We start from the raw sequence: 15204 nt of genomic DNA, 5'->3' as shown, positions 1-15204 counted from the left end.
TTTGATCTCGTCTACTGTAGTCTCTGTCAGAAATGCATGTAATGTATACATGACACGAAAATAAAAAGGATGCAAATATTAGATCTTTGTGTAATAAGTGGGATTTCTGTCGTTGACATCTGATTTTCCTGTATGTGTTGCTCTTTGCCTGCTCTTGTCCATTAGAAAACATACATGGCAGATGTGGCTGATCATTATACTGTTTACGCTTGAGGCTTAGACCAGCACAAGTGAGTGTATGATACATACATTCACCTCAGGGGTGCAGCATTCAATCAAATGTGACAGTGAATTTTAAGTACTTTTGGACACAGGTGACCTCTAGAAGGCAATGTGATGACAGTGTGGGGGTTTTTGACATTTCATCCAGTTTAGATAATAAAAGGTAAAGTCTAGATCCCAGCGTTTCCTTTAAACTATACCTTTTATATCCCAGTGAAATGGCACTGATGAGTCTTTGATGGTAATACTGCTTGTAATTTGAAGTAGTAGCTTATAGATTGAAGTTTCTTTTGGTGGATAGTCTACATTTTCTTTTTCCATTAAGTAGCAAAGCACGAGGTTGATGGTACAATGATGATAAAGGGGAAGGCGCTTTGAAGAGGGAGAATATTGCTTTATCAAGACAATAATGCCATTACAAGAGGAGATCAGAGGAATTTTTACTGCATGCTTTGTATCTGGTGTCACTGTTTTTGCCATCAGTCAAGGACAGACTTGCTGAAAAAGCAGAGGAATGATCATTAGAAATAGCTAGAGGCTCTAAACTAAAGCCTGTATGACACATAGTCTTATCCATTTCAGAGGATAATGAGGGCTGACCAATTACCCAATAAAACTTCAGTGGAGGGACGGGGCCTCTCAGATTACTGAAGCTGCCGAGATCGCCAGCGGAAATAAATAATGTCCCCTTTTCCCTCCACTCACAACCTTGATGTTCTCGAGCGAGTGGCACTTAACTTAGCCACACACTTCTTCTTCAGTGGAAGATGTGGTGGCGAAAGTGATCTTGAGCACATCTGAACACATGAAAGGTGCCCTCGATATTTGACGGACTCTTTTCCAAACGTTAGCCATGACGGGGGGTTCTTACATGTTTCTGAACAGTGCTAATATCACTGCTCTGCTGGCTCAACGACTGCCTTGCTATTTAAAAACACTTAGCTTGGTGTAATTGCTCCACGACAAACAACACGGAGATCCACAATATTGATGCACAATATTGCAGGGATGCTGAAAGTTAGTCATGGATGGTGGTGCTTTGGGGTCAGTCTATTTAATGATGCCTCACATTCATGTTTTTGGTATTATTCGAATATACAGGATGACACATCTAATAGAAGTTAATAGTTTTACGACACAGTACACAACAAACTTGCACATCAGCAAACTGAATTTCCAAGCAGCCACAGCTACACAATCAGCAGCAGCAAAGAGATGAAGAGGGAGAGAAATTCTCCAGAATCCATAACTGTGTCTGTCTATGACAAGTCCTGAACTATTCTTTTATGTTCGGCCAATGTTACACACAAAGTTTTTCAGCCGCAGCCCCCCTACTCCCTGCGACCATGTGCAAGGCTGCCATTTGATCTGATCAAGCAAGTGACCGGTTGTTGGTCAAATTTGGCAAGTTGACTAGAGGTCTGTGATGGTTTTGGTAGAGGCAGTGATACTCAGTGTAAAATTTCATAATGTTGGATTAGCATATTAGCATATTAATATTGCTCACACCAGTGTTAATTATCATGTTTCAACAGCCTGATGGCCTTTCTCTAAGAACTGAAGCAGTTACCTAACAGGACCCAGCTTGAAATTTGTGCGACAAATCCAATACACTGTAGAATGGAGCATTAGATACGCTTGCTGTTGTTGTAGCTTTCAATGACGACCACTAGATGTCACCAGAGGGCCATATTTGACTGATTGTACCTTTACCTGAGTTTCATGAGAGCTTTAAGTTGTACTTTTCTTCAACCTGTTCTTGGGGTGAAATATGACCAGCCCCTGTTTACTGTGCACCTGAGTGCCATTACCTTGTTCTAACATTAATGTAAACAGTCCTTCATAAAACAGCATCACTGACTTACAGAAAAAAAAAAAAAAAATCTATTAATAGAAGCTTTAAACAGCACAGCCTGACGCTGCACTTTCAAGGTTATAGTGCTATAGAAGTTGGGTTCAAACTTTGCATTTAACCACCTTTAATTATTTCCTACAGTATACAAAAAATATGTATAGTTGAGTTGTACAGAGGTGGCAAAAGTACACAACACTCTTCAGTAGCAGCACAGACACAAAGTATAAAATCATAAATCCCTCAGAATGACATTTCAACCGGCATGTGCAACTGAACCTCACATAACATTAATATGATTTAAAGACTATTAAACGTAAAGGGAGTGTTGTATAAATTACACAACAGTCATTCAAGTGTAAAAGTAAAGACCAGGCTGCTGGCACTGATAATGAAATCAGTCTTGTGATGTTGGGCTGGCGCCGCGCAATGACCTTAAATAAAAATGTATTTGGGCACAGATTTTTGTGTTACAATGTATGGAGTAAAAGTAAAAAGCTGTCAGAAAAATGAATACTCAACTGAGACATTACAGATACCTGAAAAGTACGATAACATGTTTTTTGTACTTTGTTACTGCTCACCTCTGGAGTCATTTCTGTACTGTTTGCCGTGATACTCAGTTTGTCATCTTGAGTGTGTAGAATACGGACCTTGTAACTGTGTACATCAGACTGTGTGTGCACGTAGTTGTGTGTGAGATGGTGCATTATAATATTAGACTTTCCACATGTTTTCTGTTGCTCTCCAACAATTTTTGGATGTGTGTGTGTGTGTGTGTGGTATGCTCTCATGCATGTGTGTGAACTGAAACTTGGTGCATTCAAATTCCCTGTTTAATGATGTGTAAGGATCAGCTGGAACTCTGCGTTCTGTCTGCTTGAGCGCTGATTGGATCCCAGTTGGGTCTTGTGATGATGCCCTGAACTCTGTCCAGGCATGAGGCCACTGATGACACAGTCAGTGTTCACACACTGAAAACCTTCTTCACAACCACATATCCAGAGTGTCCTTAAACACTGAATCTCTTCAATACCGATTCCCACAGTTTTTTTACGAACATGCGAGCACAGCTGAGAAATGTACAGACCAGCTTCCCCACACGCTTTCCTCAAAAATGGTTTAGAGTCCGAACAACCTTATCCAGCACTGCGGACCCTAATATCAGGTCATTATATATATATATATATATATATATATATATATATATATATATATATATATATATATATATATATATATATATATATATATATACACATCTGTATTTTACAAATTCACTTCACTGCTTCAAATGTATACATTCAGAGGGCCTTCAGATTTGAATTGAGTTTTAAATGTTTTCTTTCATATTAAACTACGATGTCACACATTTACCTTTCTGTTAAACATTGTTTGTTATGGTTGTTTCACTCACTGTGTTGTTATGCTTGCAGTCGCATTCATAAACTTAATCTAAAATTCTTTATGAGTGATGAATTATATCATTCTTTCATTTACACTTTTCCATTGTTTCCCTGGCTAATTATCCTTTAATTGATCCTGAATTGCGAAGCACTATTAAAGTGTTAGCATGAGCCCTGTAACCACTGATCATCCTTCAGACGTTTTATAACGATGACTGAGCTATCACCACGTTGATGGTTTCAGGTACATGTGTAGTAGCATCTGGTATGACGCTGATGGAGTACATCACTGTTGAAACACAATCTGTTCAATAGTAAATGAAAATACTGCATTAAATGATACGCTTTCCCTAGAACGAAAGCTATAATTCATGTAATTGAAATACATTTAGTCAGTGTTTTGGGCAGACTTATTTACACATAAGAAGTTTAGAGTTTAAATGTGAACTACGTGTGTTCATATGTGATTCTCTTTCTTCTCATTTTTCATATTCAGATGCTGACAGTTGCATTTTTTTTTTGCAAATCACTTCTTTATCACATTTGTACATATCATAGGCTACACACCACATCTACATTTCAAAATAAAAAAAAAAACTGTCATGTCATGTTCCGTTTAGATGTTTGAGACCTGACATTCATATAAGGAAGTGGAGGGAATGGTGACGGCGTTACAAACAAGAAGGCTGGCAACCCAGTATCAACATTCTTATGTGTGTATTTTTTTGGGAGAACTCTCAGCTGTATTTGTGGCAATGCAAACAGGCATTTTAAGCCAAATCATGTCGTCTTCCAAACCTCGGCCGAGGGTTTTCTGTGCCTAACGTGACCAAACCATAAGTGCAGCACTGTCACAAGTTAAAGCTGAAATGGTAGCCTTAAGAGTTTTGACTAAGATTTATGAAGAAGCGAATCTGTTATAAGTCTCATGAAAAGATGAAGTCTTTATGGGTTTATATTGTTCGGTTCTGAAGCTACCATCGCTGGTGCAGAGGGCTCCTCGTACTGCTGATCCCTACTCGGTCTGGTTTGAACTCCTTGCGTAATCTTTGTTCGTGTTCCTTCCCTGGGTGCCAAACGGTGTCAGAGCATTTCTCACAACCTACAGACCTGCATGTTTCTTATATAAATCAATGTGTGCATCTGTGCTGAGCCGGAGCTGCAAAGGGCAACACTGTGGATGGATTGAAAAACAGAGGTGAAAAAGCCCAAATATCATCAATGCACACTGTAGCGCGTATCCTCCGAATGCTTCAGGCAGTCATGCTACCACGGCTCCGACGTGATGTTCATGCTACAGCCGCCTGAGAGAGGAAAAATAATGGGCTGGGAGAGGAGGGAAAAGGAGAGACTACAGTGCTCAGGGTTAGCTCCAGTGTCTCTCACTCTTTGCTCCTCTTCTCAATACTATACTTGGTTGCCATGGAAACACACTTGCAGCGCTTGAGTCGTGAGGCCAGTCAGCTGAGATACCTCGTCTGGTAAACAATCCTGCAATCTGAGCTGGATATGCTGGGTATGTGTTTGTCAAATAATGTAGGGATCAGCCGAAAACGTCGCGGGTGCCAGCACGGGAGCCAGCACGGGAGCGGCTGTGCCAACTTGAAACTTTTCCTTCCGCAAGTTTTGACGTTTTTTTTTTTTTTTTTTTATATCACTGAAATTACAGCCAAAGATTGCTGTAAGCCCCCTTAATCGACTCGACAGGGAACACGAGCGAGCTGACACACGTAAACCAACTGCATGTTTAATTTTACACGGTCATCACAAAGGGAAAGAAGGCTACACAGATGATCCATTAGGCAGCGTTAAACATCGCTTTACATATTTATTAAGTTGGTAGGATTTCATTGTGTCGTCTGCCTCTTTGTCTTCTCTGCACACGAAGGCTAGTTTACAATCACATGCTGACAAGGTTAGTCCTGAATTCCAGTGGAATTGCACGAGCCATTTGTCATTGCAGGCAAAACACATGCATACATTGCGCTGTTTGGGATTATCATATTGAAGGCAGAGGAATTAGGCCACGTCTCACAATGTTTTGATGCACTGTAGAACAGGATGTTTCCTCTGTGCCGCCCCGGGTTTGCCAAACATAATAAAGACGCTTAAAAAGTTAGACTGGGGACAAGTAGACTGATTCTGATCCTCCATAACTTACAAGGCAGTCTGTTCTATAATTGGCCTCGAAAAGAAAGCAGTTCAGCAATTGTGGCATTTAAACACAGGGTTAATCGTTTAGAAAGTGGAACAAAGTCATGTAAACCTTGACCCACCTGGAAGCAAAACTCAGGGGGAGGGCTGAGATGAAAAAAGGTGAGTAAACAGGTCCCTCGCTTAAAGAGGACCCACAGAGACACTTCCATTACTTGGCGTAGACACGCACACAATCTGATTTTGTCCTGTTGGTGCAGTTCCTGGAACTTCATACTTTGCTCCAAGGCAGTCACTGAAATTTACCAATTATGTTTTTTGGACGTTTATGTTATCATAGTGTAATGACTTTGGGAAAAATACCAGAAAATAGACATGGGAGAAATTGATTTTTCCTTTTCAAATACGTGTTTAGCTTTGTGAAAGAGTTTATTCCAACCCAAACCACGTTTTCCTACACCGAGCCAAGTACTTTTTTGTTGCCTAAACCCTAAACTTAACCAAGCACTTTAGCTGCCTTAAATGTCCCATATTATGCTGTTTTTCATCAATTTCACACAGCTATCAGAGGTCCAACAGATCTGTATTTGATATGCATTGCCCCAAACCCATCTGAGGTCCTGAATTTCAGCTGTCTAAAAGTCGCTCTACAGAGCTCTATTCAGAGCAGTCTGTTTCTGTGCCTGCACCTTTAAATGCTAATGAGCTCCGTCTGTCAACGCCCACTTGGAGAGCCCTGCCTGCTACATCTCTCTCAGGGAGAGGATGCCTTGCATTAGCCGTAGCATGCGCTAATGTTTACGGTGGATGTATATATTTATTGCTATGGCTCGTGGAGATTTTTTTGTTCATCCGAACGAGTTTGACCCAGAATGGGACCCAGAAGGAGAGGCTCCTGAAGAAGTACAGACTCTGTGGCTGCAGCAGGATGTTTCAGAATGGTTAGTGTGTCTGTATAATGTTAGTTTGTTCGTATGTGTTGTCACATTCACCACCATGAAGCTAATGACTAACAGCTCGTGAAAGCTGGACACACCAAACTTCATCTCGGGGATGAACGCCCCCTCTCGGATATCTCCTATCACCGCGCAGAGGAGGTCGGCCTATGATAATGACTCCTTTCGTTACGTAACGACAGGAGCTGAATCTGAACAGCCTGTAGGAGCGCCGGGTTACCAGTGTGTGGGCTGCAGAAACCATGCAGGAATCGCTTGTTTTCCTCATTCTGGGAGTTGGCAGGCTCAGGGAGGACCAGCTTATATATGTAGAGACCAAAGAAAATGTGTTTTTTTTTTTAAGATATGGGACCTTTAAAGCAATTTCAGGTCCCTTAAACTAACAAAGCATTGTAGTTCCCTAAAATGTATTTTAGATCCCTAAGCCTGATCAAATAAAGACAGAAAATTGTAAAGATGTGGAAAATAATAAGTATAATATGTTCCAAGTGGAATTATTTTCCACAGTGTCCTGACCCATAACCCTCTAAACCACAGCGGTTTGCTGAGATACATTTTCCTTTGCTGTTTAACTGAATTTAAGTTGAAATAATGGTCCTGGAACAACTTTAACTGTGATGGTCCAATGTGCCAACACAGTGATACACCCTGGACATGCAGGGGCCCATAGAGAATGCCCATATACAGGGCTTGGACCATGGCAGGCCTGCATCTATCAAGACAATGCAGTTGACAACAGAATGCTTTGCATTAGTTTGACTTAATACAGTTAGGCTTCCGTCTATGTAGATGGAGAACTTTTTACGATTCAACAAATTAAATCCTGGATAAAGCTGTTACATCAGCGTTCACAGGCAGAACAGTCGGTCTAATGGACAGCACAAGTGCTGCATTAGCCTTCCTGCTAAACTCTTCTGCTCTAAATTTCCTCATCCTGCATCACAGTTTGCTGAAGGAGCGACCAAACAAACAGTCATCTGAGGAAAGAGCACCGCTAGCTTCAGTCTCCAGGCTCCATTAGCGGCTCATCTGCAGCACATTAATCAACATGTAAACATAACGTACCTGCAAATGTCACTTTGGTCCAGGTAGACGCTGTTGTCCTCTTTCACTACATTCTGCTGTCCACCCATGAAACGCAAGCTTCATGCAACTTACAAGGTAACACCAGCAGCCTGTCAGCTGGTGTCAATAACAGGCAGTGACACCTCTACAGCTGGCTGAGATGAAAAGGAACATTTGTGATAGCTGCCAAAAGACCTTTAATCTTTACCCAAAGATGTTATTATCAAAACACAACAATTAAAAAAAAAACAAAAAAAAAACAAACAAAAAAAAAACACGTTGACAAAAAAAATTACTTCATATGATTTCAGTTCATCTTGAATTAGATGAAACACATGAGCAGATGGAGCTGACAAGGTGCACCAAAGCAAATCTCCCAGAAAAAGTTTAAAAAGCAAATCAAGTATGAAACTGCAGCAAGGGACCCATCCAGCTGGAAAGATGTCTGGAACGGGAATGCATCTGAGATGAGATTCATTAATGGAGCAGCCAATGTCATAGCCCCCCCAAAACACTAGGCAGTGGCATGATGACAGCCCTACTCTTCTTCGCACTAGTAGTTAGCCTCACAAAATGGATCCTATATTTAAGTCCCTGGCAGTAACTGGGGAACAGCAGAGAAGCTGGTAATTGTTTGGCTGTCAGGAAAGAAGGCCCATGCATCAAAGTGGTTTTCGTATGTGAGAGAGAAGTTAGGAAAGAATTATTCATGACTGGACGGCCGGATGAGGCTTTTAGGAAATTAAAGCAGACAGACCAGCGTCTTTGGGTCCCTGATGATGATCAGCGCGAGCCTGACACCTGACATTTTGTGACCAGACTAATTGATGTTTTTGGATTATGACCCATCTCTTTGGCATCATTCTGGCCCCCTGATGACGGGCTTGACACCGGCCAATCAGTGCAGTCTTCAAAATACAGAGTTTCTCAGCAGACACTCAGGGCTAGGGATGTTTGTTAGCCCACTGATTAGACTGATGGTTGACCCATCTGTTCTTTTGACACACTTCTATGAATAAATGGTCCCCAAACATGTCGTATCTTCTCCAGTCTGTCCCTCAAAGACTGTTTTACCCCAGCTGGCTCAAGCAAACCAGCAAGCTTGAGGCGATCCCTTGTATTAGATGAGCAAAGGTATGACGGAACAAAGAACTTCTTTGCCAGGGCTAATGGAGGGTGAGTCACTCTCCCGCTTGTCTCCCTCCCTCCCTCTCTTCTCTTCTTGTTTTTTCTCTTCAAAATCTACTAATTTTCCCTGACTGGCAATAAATGCGGCCTCACAGAAATAGTAGACCAGAACTGACCGGATGCGGGTTTGAACACACAAAATCTAGTGGTTCTGCGGTGAAGCTTACACTTAATGCAAGCCTCATGATCCAGCATTGGTGCAGAGGCACAGCTGTACTTCTGTTTATGGTACACAATGTGGCCCATTGTGTGCGGAAGCATTAGATAGCTCATCACACATGACTACATATCCTGAGAGCAGCGGCGGTAGATAACAGATTTGTTAAGCATCATGCCAAGACAAGCCATTGTGCTACTGCTTGACACTACAGGCACTGATAATGAGAAAATATTAATGAGAGTCTCAGCACCGCATCAGTCTCTGGAGCTAATAGTCCTCCGATGAAAAAAGGAGAAAGACGGAGACGGAGGGAAGAGAGGTGAGCTAATGAGATGAAGCGCGCACGTGTGTTTGCATGTGTCTGTGCACTCTTGCTTTTGAGAGTGAGAGAGACTAGGAGACAAAAAAACAACCCAAAAAAACGTCAGCAAGTGAGAAATGGGGAGGGGAAGAGTGTTAATTGAGTATGATCACACCTCCAGCATATTCCTTCATGTGAAACAGGCAGAATCAAACACCCGGCCGCCCACACGCTCGTGCACTACATCATCAGGCCCTTGTCAGTCCTAGCTCTGGATTTGCTCGGCTTGATTCACAAACTGCTGGAGACTGAGCCGCCTCCCTCCCACCCAACCCAGCTCCGTCCTTCATTCTTCTTTAAGCCTCACACGTGTAACGCAGAGAATGAATATATTACTGGTAGAGAGTTGAGAAATAAAATACAGAGGCAGCTGACAATAGTGTGGGCTCTGATCATTTCACTGGTCTGCACCCCTTGGCTATTTAAAAGGAGATGTATTTTGCTCATTTTCAGGTTCATCATTTCATTTTGGGTTACTGCTGGGAGAGGTTCACATGCAGGTGTTCCCCCCTCCGCCTGAGATGCTCCTGTCTCTTTAAGACCTACCCCTCATGAATACCCAAACTGCTCTGATTGGTCAGCTCACACGCGCCTGAGCCGGCTGTGTTTGCTGTGTTTTCAGTCAACTCTGGTGTATTTTTCAGCCTCCCCTTAGCTCCACTTCTGCAACGAATGTAGACGAATGAGTGACATGCTGATGTAGCGCGACGTCCAGAAGTCAGGGAATGAAAGGCGAGACTACTGACGAGGCACTTCAGGAGCAGTGTTTTCTGTGGGAGAGAGGAGCTCCCATTGGCTTGGACTATTTAACTATCAAGACCATTTACATGCTCAAGATCCTGGAGGAAAGGGAAAAAAAAACTCAAAGAGCAAAATGGGTCTCATTCTAATTGCTAAGCCTGGAGCAATACCTCAATAAGTGAATATTTCATCATAGGTTTTTCATTGCCCCGAGTCATTGAAATGTGCTCACTACATGTGATGCTTTTTGCATGGATGGTTTAATAATTTACCTCTCTGGTAGTTGACGTGACTGAATGTGTCAAAACAGAATCGCTGCATTTTGTGGAGCAAAATCCTTCTTCCTTCCTCTGTTCCCCCTCGCGCTGTCTATGACAGTATTTCTAACAGTTAGCGACAGAGTATTACAAAGGCCGATCAGGTTGTTTGAGGTTCCATGTGTTCAACGTTTCTGTGTCTGGAGTGTCTGTTAAAGGAGACCTGTTAGGCGTCCTCATTTTGTTTTCCTTTCCTTCACTGTGTTACTTGGGTCTTGTGCATGCAAATGGTCTTGGAGGTTAATAAGCCCTGAGTCCATGACAACAGGAGCCCCGCTCTCGCACAGAAAACACTGGTCCTGAAACCAACACAGTTTGCATAATAAGTCTCCTTAAAATGTTCTTATCACGATGAACGGTAATGAGGTATTCATGAGGGTGACTGATACTTGACAAATGTGTGTCTCTGTCACCCTCCCATGTACACTATACCTGAGTAAGCCCACTAATAATACTGCATTTGCAGTCTGATACTATCAAACATATATATATATATATATATATATATATATATATATATATATATATATATATATATATATATATATATATATATATATATATATATATATATGGACATTATATGGACATTAAGTGCTGCCATAAAGTGTGTCCACACTGAAAAAGAAGCCAGCTGTAGAGGCAGATGCCCACTGCAGTTCAACTATATTTCTTTAGTTGATCTCTCTCTCCCTCTCTCTCCTTCTACCTCTCTCTGTCTCTCTCCCTCCCTCTACCTCTCTTCTCTCTCTCTCTCTCTCTCTCTCTCTCTCCCTCTCTCTCTCAGTCATCCTCTCGCGCCGTGCTGCTGAGCCTGCGACGATAGCAGTGGATGATTTTTTTTTTTAAAAAAAGGAGGAAAAAAAACCCCACAACAAGACATCTCTCTTTTTCGCTCCATCATTTGGAAGGGAAATAAGTGAAGGTACTGTATGAACATGCATGTTTCTGTCTCACGGCTTGAATCTCATCTGTTCCTAAATTGTTGCCTCGGTGTGCTTCATAATATGCGATGGACGCGAGCGACGGCAGAGCGAGCGTGCACCTGCACCACAGACTCCACCGCTCTGCTGGGCTGAGTCCTCTTGGTGCAACAGAAGCCCATATGGTTGTTTTTCTTTTCTTTTTTTTTCTTTTTTTTTTTTTTACGAGGGCATGCATCCGTGTTCTGCTGTTGTGGGGTGATGGGTTGCGTTAACTGCGTTTCTGTGCGTTTTTTTTTTTTTGGTGAGGGTTCAATATTATTGTGCGAGATGAGATTCTTGGTTTTAGTCTACATTTCCACAGTTGCAGTTGTATAAACCACGGCGCGCTGTTTCTGCGCGTTTTTTGGGGGGGTTGAAATGCCAAGCAGGAGTGATTAAAATCTGCAGCCATAGATTTAAAGTGTCACATGAAAAGCCTGGCTGGTATTTACGCGGCGCTCTGCGGAGAGAGGATGGACGGGCAGAGTGCGCGCCATGGACAGATGTGCGAGGAGGGATTTAGTATCGAGGGAGGAATCACGCAGGGGATCAAACTGGCGATGCGTGTGTGTGTGTGTGTGTGTGTGTGTGTGTGTGTGTGTGTGTGTGTGTGTGTATGTGCTCTAGCTTGTGTTTCTAAAGGGTAAATGGCCCAGCTTTTCAGCAGTGTTAACCCCTCTGTCGCACGACAGGCGGCCACACTTTACCTGCAATGAGGGCTTCAGTGTCAGCTGCCTGTAGTCCTCCTGTGCTCGTGCGTGCGTGCATGTGTGTGAGTCAGTGGGAGAGAGAGAGAGAGAGAGAGAGGTTCCCTGCCAGCAGCAGCAACAGTGTCCGACTAACTGACCGACGGACCACACAGATTCCTTCGCCCACACGTTTGGACTGCCAGGCACGAGACAACACGTAGCAGCTGTGAGCAAAATCTAAAGATCATCCATTACTACGCTGGTGAAATGAATCAGAAATGAAATTTGTGTGTGGCTATGTGTATGTGTGTGTGTGTGTGTGTGTGTGTGTGTGTGTGTGTGTGTGTGTGTGTGTGTGTGTGTGTGTGTGTGTGTGTGTGTGTTACGGGGGACGGGGCGCAGAGCCTCGGCAGCACCATGGACAGCGCAGTTGTGCTGACCAAGCGCAAAACTGGCTTTGGTGGGTTGTGAACGCCACATGTTGGGGCGGCTGAGTGGTTTGGGGATGTGATGAATGTGTGCTCAAAGATCATCTGCATGCACCGACCGAAACTGAGGCACCATTTTATCGTTTATTATTATTATTATTTGTTGGATAAGGTCATTTGCTCTCAAACTCGGGGGTGTAGAGCCTCTGCAGGGGGCGTGGGTGACCAGGAGGAAACATGGGGTGATAATAAGCTGAATGAGTGTGATCTGTGTCGAGGTAAATGAAGGCTGCTGACGCGACTTTTCACTTCAAAATTCAGCTCGGATCATAATCAGAAGAGAAAGATGTTCATTGACTGATTTGTCCTCATGGCCTAGTTGTCAAACTGAGGCAACAAACAATAACGACAACATAAGTTCATACTGTTTCAATTGTGGCGGACCCTGCCACCTTTCTAGCTTCAAACAGTGTTCCAAGAAACTACACAGTGCCCCTTTAACCAGTCATTTAAAAGTTAACACTGTCTATGAAGCCCATGTTTATAACGCGTTATAATGCACCTGTAGTGCTGTATAAATATAGTTATAAGCACTCACGAATAGTCATAACACGTTAAGGCAATGACCATTACTCATTATGACACTGATGTCTGTAATGCATCATAAACATGCTTATAATATTTTGTATTGTGCATGTAGTTATGAACAATCATAAATATTCAGAATGCTTTATAACAATAATCATAACACATTATAAAGCATATGATGACTTATAAGGTCAAGTATCAATATGGCATACCCACCAATTTTGCAAGGGTCATAGTGTATTCAGATTCACATAGTTGTAATACATTATAATCATTTTATACCACCTTATTATCTTACCTTACAGTTATTGTAAGGGGCCTTTAGGTAAAGTAAAGGAATCCCTGGTAGATGTAATACCTTATAATCTGGTTATAAGTCACTGTTAGTGGTTATTGTTTGCTACAGGTAAAATGAAAAGAAAACAGCACACAAACATTAACATGCATTATATTAATGTTTATAATGCATCATGTGCTTATAACTATGATAATATGGAACTATAGGTGCATTATAACCCATAAAAGGTCTGTTCATAATGTGTTATGATGCATTTTAGACACTGGTGTGATCATCAGTTGATTGATCAGTTGATCCATGATTATTGTTAGACAAATATCATGAACATTCATGAGTGCTCATATCTGTAATAAAACAGTGCTGTATACGCATTATAGGTATGTTCATTGTGCTTTATAATTAATTATAGTAGATGTGGGTTTCATAGCAAGTGTGACAGTTAAATGTGGCTGTTGAGTGTTTGCAAACCAGCACGCAGACTATTAAGACAACATAATTTTGATTAAAATGTCACTTCTGACTGAACATATTTGAGAGTAAATATGTCTTCAATTTGGTCCAAAAAATGACAAAAATGACAGTGAGTCACGTAACATTGCTTTTTTTCCCTACAGTTTAGGAATAAATTAATCTGAATTCAACACGGATGTCAAGAAACCTGCTGCAGTCAATTGATGTTGGTCTTAAACTGAAGACGCGCATGTCGATAGGACAGCACAGTCTCTTTGAGGATCAATAGTTAATAAGTGCTCTATTAGGTTCTGCACAAAATGACAGACGGGTGCATTGGTTGGCTAAGTAGGTGGATTCCTTCTCATACACTGTAGTAAATTTTCTTTCGCTACAATCAATAGCAACGGAAAACCTCTCCTGGTGCCCTCACCGTCCAGGTCTAAGCCTGGCGCCATCGATCACAGGCCACACTCATTTGAATTTAGGAGAAATACACGAGGAAAACATGTCAGGCTGTAGGCCCCACATTATTTCCCCCATTTATTACAGCCTTTTGGTTTCCACACATTGCTTTACTCTCCAGCCACTGCATTCATTTGTCCCATCTGCTTATCTCCCTAAATCCGTTGCCTCCCCCTGATGTCGATGATTCCTGATGTTGCCCTTGGGGGAATGATGAGCAGCCTCCAATCAATTGCAATCACAGATCAGTGGTGTTCCGGGAAAAAGGAGAGAGGAAATCAGTAGGGGAAGCAGGCCTGGGAGACCTGAATAATGACCACCCACCTACCAAACCCACTGCCTTGTTGCTCTGTAATCTCCAGTTCATCAGAATACTATTGAACTACGTTAGCCATAATTCAGGGAATCCATAGCGCTGTCTGCTGGGGTCGCTCTCAGGAGGTGATGGATGTTACGCTGGAAGAAACCTGAAGTGTAATTTTCTTCCTGTTTACCTCTCCTGTGTGAAAGCCAAGACATGAAAACTGATGCTGTGGGGGTTGACTTAAAACGAGAAAAAAAAAAAATGACAACAATGCTGGCGACCGGATGGCTGGAGAGACATAAAAAGAGGATAGGGCAACAGGGAAACATCACCGCATCGAAAATTACATTACAAACATCTATGTATTAAAAGAAAAGAAATGTGAACCATACTTGGGTCAAGCTAAACAAACAGCACCATTTAGTCAGATGGATGATGGAAACTATGATAAAATCTTAACTAGGATTTCTATCTGTTGCCTGGGCCATCTTGGCTCCATACGGGCAAGGGCATTAGCACTTATTGAAAAATTAATCAGAAGAGGCATTAGTGCCCTTTACATCATCCTGACCTCAGTTCACTAAGAGGCCAAGAC

At 42.2% G+C, this 15204-nt stretch overlaps 1 protein-coding gene across 1 annotated transcript in view; it reads left to right on the top strand.

The window, feature by feature from the left end:
• The first annotated feature begins 11219 nt into the window (after positions 1–11219).
• The window catches only part of LOC119014422 (protein phosphatase 1 regulatory subunit 29), a 63329-nt gene continuing 59344 nt past the window's right edge, over positions 11220–15204 (top strand). Inside the window, exon 1 of the mRNA XM_037089584.1 lies at positions 11220–11347. The gene's annotated coding sequence lies outside the window, so the exon portion shown is untranslated. The remainder of the gene's footprint in view (positions 11348–15204) is intronic.

The sequence above is a fragment of the Acanthopagrus latus genome, chromosome 23 (genome assembly GCF_904848185.1).
Source record: "Acanthopagrus latus isolate v.2019 chromosome 23, fAcaLat1.1, whole genome shotgun sequence".
NCBI classification, from domain to species: domain Eukaryota; kingdom Metazoa; phylum Chordata; class Actinopteri; order Spariformes; family Sparidae; genus Acanthopagrus; species Acanthopagrus latus.
Note: the sequence above shows the minus strand (reverse complement) of the source record. Positions and strands in the feature narration are given on the sequence as shown.